This window comes from Neocloeon triangulifer, unplaced genomic scaffold (assembly GCF_031216515.1).
Source record: "Neocloeon triangulifer isolate White Clay Creek 2 clone unplaced genomic scaffold, ASM3121651v1 ptg000009l, whole genome shotgun sequence".
Classification (NCBI taxonomy): Eukaryota; Metazoa; Arthropoda; class Insecta; order Ephemeroptera; family Baetidae; genus Neocloeon; species Neocloeon triangulifer.
In genome coordinates, this window is record NW_026775551.1 from 5135639 (window position 1) to 5148500 (window position 12862).

The 12862-nt window shown below is 36.8% G+C and overlaps 1 protein-coding gene across 3 annotated transcripts in view; it reads left to right on the plus strand.

The window, feature by feature from the left end:
• The window catches only part of LOC132195391 (uncharacterized), a 123053-nt gene that overhangs the window by 38132 nt on the left and 72059 nt on the right, over positions 1–12862 (plus strand). The window contains exon 1 of one of the 3 annotated variants that reach the window (XM_059617346.1): positions 8276–8337. The exons of the other annotated variants lie outside the window; for them this stretch is intronic. The gene's annotated coding sequence lies outside the window, so the exon portion shown is untranslated. Of the gene's footprint in view, positions 1–8275; positions 8338–12862 lie in introns of those variants that run through there. 3 annotated transcript variants of the gene reach the window in all.

The following is a 12862-nucleotide window of genomic DNA, read 5'->3' on the forward strand; positions in this document are numbered from 1 at the left end:
CTGCCCGTGGAGGAAATCATTTATTCAGCAGCTCCCCTTGCTCATAATAATCTGATTAAAGTTCGAAATTGTGGTGATTCATGGCAAGAAAAAAAAACTTTTTTTTATTTACTGGAACGAGGATTTTATTTTTTCACCACTTCTGTCTCTTTTCTTTTTTGAATTTTTTGTGAATAAAAAAAATCTGTGAAAACACAAGCTGCTGGCAAATATCACTGGCGAAGATAAATTCGTGCCACTTCAGCGGGGGGAAAAAATGTGAAAACGCGCGGAAAATGTGCTTTTTTTCTACTTGAACTTGTCCACCACACATTTAGAAATGTACAACAGCGTGGGCTGAGCATTTTAAAATATTCACGGCGCCCAAATCCTATTATTTGGCCGCAGACGAGACGCGCTCATGCAAAATAAAATAGCACACAACAGAGCAGCGGAAAAACGAACAAAAATCGCTGGAGAAAAGTTAATCTTTTTTCCTTCTTTGCGACTGGTTTGTACTTTTTCGGTCACTTTTTGCCCATAAGAAAATGAAACTCGTGCATTGTCTCTGTCCAGCATATCATTTTTGAAAATGGATTCAATTTCAACATTTAATTTTAATTTGATACAACGTGCTGGATTTAAAAATGACATTAGCATTTCCGAATTTAGTATTGTTTTACTTTTATTTGACTGCATTTTTATTATTATATAAAATGAAATATTGTGCTCATATTAACATTGGAAAAATTAAAAAATTCCAAATAATTTATGTGAAAATCTAAAATAATTCCCTGATACTTATGCATTATATTAAATTGTATCAAATTATTTTTATCATTTTTTTTCTTTTGTTTCAGGTGAGCTTTTCTTATTACACACTTTTGGAATTCTTTAATTGAGATATCAATTATTTAGTAAGGTAAGAACCGCTGTCATCATTCGATGAAAATATTTGAAATGCCTTTTTTCTGCCCATTTCCAAAAGTTTCTAAGACTGAGTGAAACTCCTGACGAGTTTCTGGCCCCTCATTGAACGGAGCTTGTAGGAATTGGAAACCTTATTATCAAGCCTTATCTGCAAAACCGCACGGAAATCTCACCAAAACACGAAAAGAAACAGGGGCTGGGAAGCGAAATCAGTAATGCCATTACTTGGCCAGTCTATTTTGAGGGGAGCTCCACGCCTAATGCACACCATTGTTTTCGTGGAAAATCCCCCCCGTATATATCTGGAAAAGAGTTAAGCGATGTCTGCGCGCGAGAATAAGAGGAGAGAGGAGAGTAAATACCGTTGCCAACGAGGAAAATGCGCTGGGAATTAATGAGCTGGCTCGAAATAATAAGAGCGAAAGAGAAAAGGAAAGGTGTGAGAGAGAGAGAGAAACGCGCGGATGGTCTCTGCGCTGTGCACAAGTGCACTCGCGCCCCCTGTACTTTCTTTTTCCTCCAAGGAAGCGGCAGCCCCTTTTGTAATTGGAGAAAAGGCCGAGAGTTGAGAAATGTTTGAACAGAGAAGCTCCTTTTTTGCCTTGTTTAATTTTAATCTGCAACTTTTGCGCGCACAAAAACTACGCAAAGGAAAAGCAAGCATGTCTATTTTAATCTTCTTAAATTAGAGAGCGGACGGGGCGAGGAGATTAATTTTAATTAAAATAAATAATTTCGGCAGCGAGGAAGGGCATTATAAGAAATTCCGTTTAAATTTTGTTGTTTTCCGGCGAGTCACAAACTCTCTCTCAAGTCGGCTGGAAAAGCAGCCTCGAGTCCCAAGGGCTGCAAACTAACCGAGTCCGCCGAGCGAAAAGAACTAGGGATGCTTTTTCTTCCTGCACTCGCACCCCAAGCCGGCGGAAAGTGCAGGCAGGAAAATAACGGTGGGGCGACGACGACGCTGGTGGTTTTGACTACATTGCGAATGCATGCAAGGTGCGGCGGCAAATGAAATTGTCTTCCTCTTTCTCCTCTGCATGCCGAGAAAGAAAGGAGGCCTCGTCCATATTTCATGAATTCGCCACCCACCGCCGATGAAATCTCTTCCAAAAAGCGTGCATGAAAATGTGATGGATGCATTATTTGAGAGAATGAATGAATACATTCTTTCTCGTTCGGTTACACTGCATTTTTCTAAGCAATCTCTCCTCTCCGTGTGATGGAAAATTGAACTTGCATAAATTAAACTTCATATAAGGGTGGATGGATGAGAATTTTTTTCGCTCTTTTGTTGTGCTCGCTCGCACCCCTGAATATACAAAAGAAGGGGGCGTGCATGATCCCCTGAGGAGGTGAAATTTCTTCTTCTTTTGATGAGAAGTGCCAAATTCAAATACCGCGTTAAATTCGCAGGGAAAGCACTCCCCGGTGGCGTCCATGCTTGGAAAAGTGTCTCTAATATTTAGCCGGTGACAGTGGGGAATAAATATTAAGCTGCTGCTGGCATTTTGCTCTCGAAAACGCTTAGTACGCTCGATAGACTTTCTCATGCTCTTCTTTAGAATGTAATAAAAGATGAGAGCATAAATTTCGTGTAACGGCACCGCGGGGAGGTACTTTGGACTGAATTGATGTGAATTATGCATAATTCCCACCCTGTGATTTTCCATTTTTCCCTCGGGGTGATTCTTCATTTTTATTATTATTGCACAAATTGCCTGCGCTTGTTGTACTTTTAAAACTATAATAACATAATTTTGTAAACTGCATTTTGTTAAAGTGAATTTAATAATTTATGACATATATGATTATTTATTCTTCTCGGTCAATACAAAAACATTTTAAATTGAAAAAAAAATAGAGAAAAAAGGGTTTACAACTGTAGCAGTTGTTGCTAAAACGCCCGACATACATCAAAGGAGGAGGAATTGCGCGGAATACAAAATTTCTTACATTCCTAACATAAAATTGGGTGGTGCCTTCTGCACCAATAATATAAAGGGCACAGGCTGGCACAGGCCAAAAAAACTTTGTCTTTGCCTGATCAACTCTATAAAAAATGATATATTTTTATAAAAAAAATTATTTTTATTAATTTTGTTTCATTCCAGTCTTTAATGAAAATAAAATAAAATAAATACAATATCGATCAATATGAGAGAAAATTTGGACCAATTGCTTATCACAATCAGCAGATGGCTAAAAAGCCTAATTATAAAAAAGGCAGCCATGTTGAACACACAATGCAGAAGATAACATTTCGAGTATCAATGTATTCATTATATATTTTACTTATCATTACTGCAAATAGTAAAATGTTTTAGCAGAAAAGCGTTCTTGTTAACAGCATATTTAAACATCAAATATTGGATTTGCAAATACATATTGAACGCCAGTTCATTATCTTTTATGTATTCAGCGTTGGCAAAAATTTTGCTAAAATGTTGACGGAATTTCAAGGGATTCCAACAGCGTGACGGCAGGTGAAAATTTGACAGCTTGACAGCAACAAGGTAGAATGGGAAGGCGCCTCGTGCCATACAAATTTTCCAGGGGGCGAATTTTCCGTCGAGAGATCCGTCGTTTTTGCGGCACCTAATCTTGGGGTTTGCAAGTGAAGTTTGGTTCGCGCATGGCCTCGGGACTCGATAATAACAATAATGTGCGGCTGGCGTACGCGCACGTGGTGCCTTTGGAGGGCCTCGACGGGGATTGCTTATTATTCCGAACAGAGCGGGCGCGTCTCTCTCTCTCTGTCTCTCGCGCTCGCACCTCGGGGCAGAAACACCCGCAGCGAACGAGCGAGATGGATAAAGACGTGACACATCCACACTCGCCCCTGCCTGCGAAACGTACGCAGCACGCATTGCACGCAGACAGACTCACCTACCTATCTTTTCGCTTTATTGCGAGCGAGCACCAAAACGCGGAACTTTGCTCGGCCACCCACGCCTTAGGGGACAAAATCCGATAATTGGAAAATACACGGGCAAAGAGAAATTGGAGCGTGAAACTTTGGGAAAAACTGCGAGAGACACGTGCTTAAGGAAGATATCAAGAACGCGGTTTATGGATTAAAAAGAAGTTTGTTTTGAATGGAAAAAAATGAAGTTTAAGAAAGTTTTAACTTAAATAATTGAACTTATTTCGCAGTGAAATTAACTTGTATGATTTACTCATATAAGGCATTTGATATTCAATAAATAATTGCATGGAAGTTTTTAAATTAATGGTTTGGTTTATAAATACAATTTAATTCAGTAATTTGATAGTTATTTTTTATAAGTTCTAACTAAAAAACAAATTATATTCAAAATATTTTTAACTATTGAATAATAAAACAATGATAATTGAAGGAACAAATAATATCTTTAAAATCGAAATTACATTTTAAAGTAAAACAAAATTTAAAACTAAGCTTCACTATGGAGAATAAATAAATAAAAATAAAAAAAAAATAAAAAAAACTAAACTTTATGCTTAAAAGCATAAACAAAACTTAATTAACCCTTTCCTTGATCAAGTATTTAAATAACGGAGCTAATGAATTATTTTCAAGCCACGGAATGTGCGCCGCAGGGCCACAAATTTAACTTAGTTTTGAACTTTTGAAGCACTTTAAACGCCCTTTGGAAATGTAAAAAGCGTGTAAAACTCAAAGTGACTTCTTCTCCCTCGTTGAATTCTAAAAGAAAGAAAAAACTTAAAATGAGAGACAGTGAACAAGGAACGACTCTCAATTTCGGTTCCATACCAAGTTTTATCCGAAAGCATCTCCGCCGCCGTCTTTGTATAATTTATCCGACGTGTCAGCAGAGATCTTTCGCCTGTCGTCGTCATCCGAAAATGCACTTACTCTTTCTCGTACTCCACTCGTATATACTATCGCGTGGCTTCACAAAAATCCACGTGGGACGACGAGGGTGGAATTTCCATGTGCTGTGACATGTGCGGAAGACGTCGGCGGTGCACACAAGCCTTTGACGGCTCCCGGGCAAATGCTTTTTATTCCTTTCTATATATGTCCTGCTTTCCTTTCTTCCTTTATTCGACGCGCGAGACTAATGGATCATACATTTTTGTAGCCAGCAGACTCCCTTTCGCACTTTCCCGTCTGCCTTCGCACACCCCTTCAGTCACTTGACTCACTTGGCACCGAGGGTTGATCCTCTTTGTGAGTTGGGAGAACACAGGAAATATAAATATGCCCATATCAATCTTTGAAACGCAAAAAATGGGTTGATATTTTGTCAAAATGGTTTTCAAATACATACAAATATATAAATTTGAAACAATGTTTTCATTATAATCAAAACTTGTTTAATTTCAAATTTATTAAATAAGATCGAGTAAATAACTTAAAATTCTTTTTAATTCGTCATTTCAAAATAAATCCGCAATGGATCTGAATGTTTAAATTTTATTTTTGTAATAATTTATTTAAAATACAATGAAATAGCACAACATATTACATCAAGTAAATTATACCTTGTAACATGAATTAAAAAAAATTAAACTGAAAATGCTTGACAAGAAATTTTGGTTACAGGGTTGAAATGGTTGAATGTAAATTATTATTTTTTCCCTTCAATTTTTACATCTCATTGTTTAATACAATTCAATTTTAGTTTCACAGATAAGCATTTTTTTCTATAAAAAAATTAGTTATAATGATAACGTACCATTTATATTTAATTTTCTATATTCTTGAATGTTACGGTTTTTGCTTTTATTGTCCCCTTTAAATTTTTGTATCTCTAGATTTTTATTAAATCAAGCAGAACAAGTGGCTCTAGAGTGGTGAAATAGGGAAGATTGAGAGGCGGAACAATTCAATCAATCAGTACAGTTGACTGGCTTTGCCACAAATATTCCCTCCTACTTCATTCCAAATTTATTCACACACAGCAGCTGCTGGCTGTGCACGATGCTCACGCTCGGTGGTCAAGTTAAATTCAGCGAGCTGTGACCAAGGAAAATAATGTAAAAAAGGCAATTCAACCCACACGGTTGAAACGCAACAGTTAATCTCATACAATGTAACATTGCGTTTATTTTAATCCAACGCTTTTCAATAAAAAAAAGTCTGCTCTTTTTATTCCTTTGGCGTGGAAAAGTGGATTTTGTGCAAGAAAATGCCGAAGCGTGTAATTTGTGATCGGAGCTGCAATAACAGAAAAGAACAAAAACGCAGGCGGACGTGCAGCTTAAATTGAAATAATGATCGTGATGCTTGCCTGCTCGAGTTGATGACTTAATTTTGTTTCCTGCCAGGCGTGAATAACAATGCTCGCTGACGCCGCTCACACTCATATCAATTTTTGGTAGTTTTGCAGTTGCTTCAAAAACATTGTAAATTTTAAATAAGTGAAAATATTCTAGGTAAGGTTATTATGCAATATTTGACAAACGTTATTGCTAAATTTATTTAAAAAATAAGTACCTTATTCTTTATTTATTATTTCAATTTGGCGATAAATTTTTTTTGTATCAAAAGATATTTTCTATTCCAATTTAAATGCATCTTATCTCTCAGGTAATTGACAGTTTGACACTGGAATCTAATTACGTCCATCAAACCTGTAGCAGCTGAAATTTTAAGACCTTTGAAATAAATTGCAATCTTTATTTCCTACCGAAAATAAAATCACGATTTTTTTTCAATACATGCTAAATATATGCCAGTGTTAAAATCAAAGTTGGCGGTGCTTTATGTTCCCCCTCATTGCACAATCTCAGTTATTTGCAAAATACATTTCAAACGAAGCAGTCCGAATTTTTTAACAATTTTTGCAGTGAGCGAATTGTTCTTATTATGTGGGAGAGACGCTTTATTCTTTGTGTGTCGCGTTATATATCCGCGCCGCCTCTCAAAAGAGCTACAGCGTGCGGGATTCAACGACCAATTTTATTCATTGCACTTGCCAACTTCACTTTGACGCGCCGCATTATTTCACCCTCTCGTTAATGACAATTTTTGTTTTGCATTAAGCACGTTGAATGAAAAGAAACTCGCTTATATCGCGTCAGGAAACACAATGAATGAATCTTCTTCATTGTGGGTTGTTAAATGAGGTTCTGCACAATCGGAATCAAACATCAAACGCCTTTCGCCGATTTATTCAACTAATTATTTCCTCATTCATTATTAACTGAACAAACAGAATAAATTTCGATTGTACCTTGAAAATGGGTGTGTTTCTCTTTCACATTCTTGGCTGATGAGTTGCGAGCTTGCATATTCTTGCAAAGCAAACAACCTTATTGCCATTAAGTATAATTGCTCGGAAATTATATATCTGCAGTTTAAAATGACAAAATACACAATGGAAAAACAAATTAACAATATCTTAATTTATAATCTTATCGTTAATTTCTTAAACGCGAACAATATTTTCGTGTTTTTTTTATACCGTTTGTGAGATATTTTCATATAATCTTGAAAATGAGATAGGGAATATCAAACAGAGCAGACTTCAATTAAATTTAAAAATTTCCTCTTACTTTTTTTCAGCAAAGTAAAAAATTCAAAGAAAAGCAAAACTTATCAAATTAGGGCCAGGTGGAGCAAATTTTTTTGTGTATGTTTGTGAATAACTTGAAAAGTGTCTGGCCGAGTGGGCACCCTAACTCACTCTTTCATTATTATTTCAATTCAAAGGCGCACGTTGAGCGAAGTCCAATGAAAAAGGCATAAATAAATTAACCGCCCTCGCAGCACACAAATGTAAAGTGTGTGTTATGCTGAACGCGCACTGTGTTGGCAAACAAAACAAAATATTCGTACAACGGGTGCGCTCTCTTTTTATTTGTCATGCGAGACACATTTTTCGGCTTTGTTGTACCGAAAATTGAAAAGAAAAGCGGCGCGGGGAGCGAAAATAATGATCCGCCCCTGCGCGCGTTTTGATTAAACGCAATTATTCCCGCAGCCTTCTCTGGGGGAATCAAACAAATTTCCGCACGAAATATCAGCATGACGAGGCTCCAGCATTGTTATTTGTTGAATTAATTGTCGTCAATCTGCGAAAAAAGGAAATTTATTTTAGAAACGAAAATATCAAAGGAAATCGTTCTTCTTTTGAATATGAAAAAAATTCCCATCTGTAAAAAAAATACAAAGGCAAACGGAATTATTAATTATCAGTTTCTGTTCACCAGCAGGAAACGCAGTGGGTGTTAATTAACTAATTAAAAAGTAATTCGCTCCCAATTATAAATCGATTTGCATGTACAATTATACGGATTAACTCTTTTATCCTCTCTGGGAAGGGAACTTCCTTCCTTTTCGTTATTAAATTAACAGGTTCATTAGGAATTCTGCGAAATTTCCATTAACACATTGAATCATTTTCTGTTCCAGGTGAGTGCCACGAAAGCGGAAATTATTAACAAATCTTCAAATTCATTGTCCTCTCAACTTGGGTGAGCAAACAAAGTTTTTTTTAATTATTTCTTTACTATCATGAAAAAAATGAAATATTAAAAAACTTATAAACGTGAAACAGGCTAAATAATAGATTTAATTTTTTTTTTTTAAATTCAAATTTTCCAGACAAATCAAAAAATATATTTGTAAATATTTCAGTGTAATTAACTGAATTGCTATGAATTGGCGACTTTTCTCTTCTCTAATATGATTTAGAAGGCATAGACAGGATTAAAAGAATTTGCGAGGAAAAAGAAAAACTCAACGCCCTAAAACGGACATAAAGTAGAATTTTTTTTGTCAACGACGGAGCACGCATGTTGCTTTTTATCAAAGCGAGGCCGGCATATATTTTTTACTGTATTGCATGCAGTGAGGGTGAGCAGATAAAGCTTGGAATATTATTTTTTCGTCTTATCGCTTTGACAGCCAGACATCGAGCTCACTGAGCAAACATTCGCTTTCTCTCTCTCTGTGTTTGCCTTTTTCCAGCCCACGCGTTTTACGTTAATAAACGCACCATATAGATACGAATCCCAGACGAATTAAAAAAATAAAAATCAGCACAAAGGCCGAGCGAAACGATTCCGCGGATTTAACAAAAAAAAATGTACAATATGCAAGCTTTGTTATTTGTTCAGCGTCATGGAAACAAAAAGCAAAAAAGCCATCGTGTTATTAGAAAAGCTCTCGCTGATTATGGTTTGCATTTCCGACTTTGCACATTATATCTATCACACAATGCATTACCAAGTGTACTCTTTGACTGACAATGAAATGCATTCATCTTCATGCAGCGCTTTGTTTGCCGGCGCATATAATTAAAACGCTTTTATTGCAGCCAGTGCATCAAGGTATTATGAAAATTACACGAGAGCAAATTAATGAAAGGGTGTCTTTTGTGTGCATTCAGTGCCCTCAATAAAAATGATCCATAATTTTCCGGTGCACGCAAATTTCCCATCGCTCTCTAGATTATTATTGGAGCAAATAACAGCCGAGAGGAGACCAGTTTTAATTAAAAATTGTGCTCATCAGACTGCAATATTCCGACGCATGCATATACGAATCCATTTTATAACGTGAATGCAAGCATTAAAAATGAGAGAGGATAAATATGCAGCATGTGGTGGCAAGAGTGGTTTGACGCAGCTTGGGCAAGCCAATGAGAAGAAATTATTGCGAAATTGTTTGCATTGTGTAGGTTCAGCAGGAATTTTATTATTATTGCTCAATTGTTTGGAATTTTTTAACAAGTGTGTGGTTTTTACTTCAGGATGCAAAAGACAAGTGCAATATTATGTGGTCTTACTGTTGTAATGTTATTTAAATTTAAATTGCTGCACATTTAATTAAAGAGATGGAAACCACAATTTATAATTATAAAGAATTATGAACACGAAAACGCACAAATTATTTAAACTTGATGGGATCTGGATTAAGATTTTTTTCTTGTGATTCTGTTTTTATTTTAGAATATTAATAAATTTAGGACCTCTTCAAATTCCAGTTTTCTCTGCAAAAAAAAATATTTATTTTGTTTTATAATTTTACTTCAAAAATTGGCAATGAGCACTAAAAGTAGCACGCGCTTTTTTTTAATATTAAAAGTTTATTGCTCTGCGGTGACTTTTTCATTTTTCTCAAATACATGAAGGCAAAAGTATCCCGCAGAAAATCGTGCAAGAGAACTCAACCGGTTGACATTTTGACAGTTAAAGAGCTTTTAAACGCATGTTGTGCGATTTTTCTCTCAACTCAGCGCGCACAAACCCGACTGCTGCGCTTAATTTGCAGAACCGTATCCCAAACGTTGTTTGAATTTTTTTGCTGCGCGTTGACAAAGTTTAGAGCTCTGCCGGTGACAGTTATGTGAGCCATCATTATTTTCACTTCTTCCGACAGACAACCTGTTCGTTTATAGGAAAATGTGTTCCACTTTTCAATTTCTGAGGTCTTGAATTTAAACGCAGATCTGGGGCGCGAAAAGAAAATCCATCCATCAATTTATGCGATCTATGTGTCGCTTATAATATTTATATTCAAATGTGCGCCCGGCGCAAATTCTATATGATATGATGGAAGATTGTGCGCTGGCGGCTGCTGCGTCTCGCCCATACTGATGCTAATGCCATATAATGCGGAATTGATGCCGAACGATCGAGCGAGCGTCACTCAAGATTTGAATATAAATCTGACAAAAAAATCTGTCAGCCAAATATGTGGAGCCGACGCGCCAGAGCCGGCAGATTTTCATATATTTTATTTTATTGCTCGTCGCGCAGAAAATTGGCCGTTTCGGCCTCCAAGCCATTTGACATGTAACACATTGAAAATTGAACTGTTCCGCGCGGTAGAAATATAAATATTGTGCTCCTTTTTTAATTTTGCTACAGGTGAAATTTCTTAAATTTAATTTTACTTTGGTTCCTTCAGAAAAGGCAATTCGTAATGCGGAGCCAACCGGTCAGCACTTTTGGACACGAGTTATTGTTCCGTCACAAAATCTCGTCAGGTGCGCGCACACCATTAATTTATTATGCTTTGTATTTCCTTTGCTCAAGTGTGGCTATTTTTTTGGCGTTCTGAAATCCCGAGGCCCGACAGGAAGCATGGCCAATGTGATTGTCATAAATTACCGTGCGCACCGTTGGCTGACGACTCTTCTCACACCTTGATAAGAGAAGAGAAGGAATACAAAAAGAAAAAGGACACATGAACCCGGCCAAAGAAACTCCTAACTGCCATTAACACAGGTTGAGCGTAGAGAAAACTCTCCAAATTGCCTCGCCAACTGTTGTTCAAACTGTTTTTGAAGGATAAAAATATCCTTGTACCCGCAGAAAGAAAATATACATTCAGCAAAATTCACAGGAAACAATTCTATTCGGGATTTTGTTTTCAATTAAATTAATAAAGCCTTTTTCTGAAAATAATTTTTATGTAAAAATACAAACTCTTAATTTTTAAAACTTTGATCCCCACGAAATGTTAAACTGACTGCAATTTTTTATACTTTCATGAATATTTTTTTCATATTGAATTAAGTTATTATAAAGATCTTGCTCACTAAAGTACTAAATTTTAAAATGTATAGGGGCGTAGAAATTTATGGTTTTCACATGATGAAAAATCATTATGGTGGTGCCGTCATCACGAAGAGCAATTTATAATCCCTCTTCCGTCTGGTGCACAGAGGAAAGCAGGGCCGCTCGAAGACCTGTTGAAATTGGGCCAAGGGTTGGTGGTGCTGGTCGGTCCGAACACAATCCCCATCTACAGACCCTCACTTGTCCGGCTCATTGTCTCGTCATTCACGCATCTGCCGTGCGCGCAACGCAGGTGTAATTAAGTGATTAATTGAAGCTGCAGGAGCGCGGCCCACGTGCACGACGGACGATGAGGTGCGCGCAGGTAATTAACCCTGATGAGAGATGTGAGGACTTCATTTGCTACGCTTTAATGGGCACACCCGAACAGGGCTGCACGCGCGTGTCCGACATGTGTTGTGATAATTATGAACCCTTGGGCTGAACAAAATAAATTTTTCAAATAAAGATGATTTTTACAAAAGCATGAAAATAGTGAATAATTTTTTGCTATTATTGCATCTCATTTATTGCCTTATGCGGAGTACAGATAAAGATAAAGATTAATTATAATAATGTTATGTAATATACAATTTTGCTACTGGGTCAAAACATTAAAAAAATATTTACATAAAACCACATAAAAATTAATAATGAAATAATAAAAATTCCTCTTTGGAATGAAACATATTTATGCTTACACAAAATTTTTAAGGCATGATATTTCACAAAGAAGATGTAGCGCGGTTCAACCCGATTTGACACTTGAATTTTAAATTTAAACAAAATAGCCAATTCACCTACGGATTCAAATAGCAAAAACTTTAATTCTGATAAGAATTTTTGTCCACAAATGGCAGATTTGGAAAGAATTAGAATGCAAAATCAATGTCCAGAATCATAGGCAGGTGTTGGAAAAAAACCTAATCAAAGCTACCAACAACGTGTTGATGACCTTTCACAGCCATCGTTTGATTCAAATGAACGGAATTCTAAAATGAATTCGACACCGACGTTCAGTTTTCAATCCAGTCTCACAATAACATTTGGACAAGCCCGAATGGAATTTCAGACTCTGCTTTGCATGCAGATTTGGCGCTTTTTGGCGCAAAACGAGAGTGAAACTCATTGAGTGGCAATTAAATTGCACAGGCACTCGTTTCGCTCTCGCACTAACCGGTTGGGGCGATACAATTTATATGATCATGGAAGGGTGCTTTTGCCGGCTGTACCAGAGTGGATATCGCCGAATTTAACGCGAGCGCCTCTTGAATGTGTACTCTGGTGCCACTTGCTTTTAATGATTATGACGCGCACGCATATATACCATCGCGAGGGCAGCCATTCAGTCACTTTGTTTATTTAACACGCAGAGACCGGCTCGATCAGCCGTCGCTGTTTAATTTACACTTGGACGTGCCAAAATATTTAG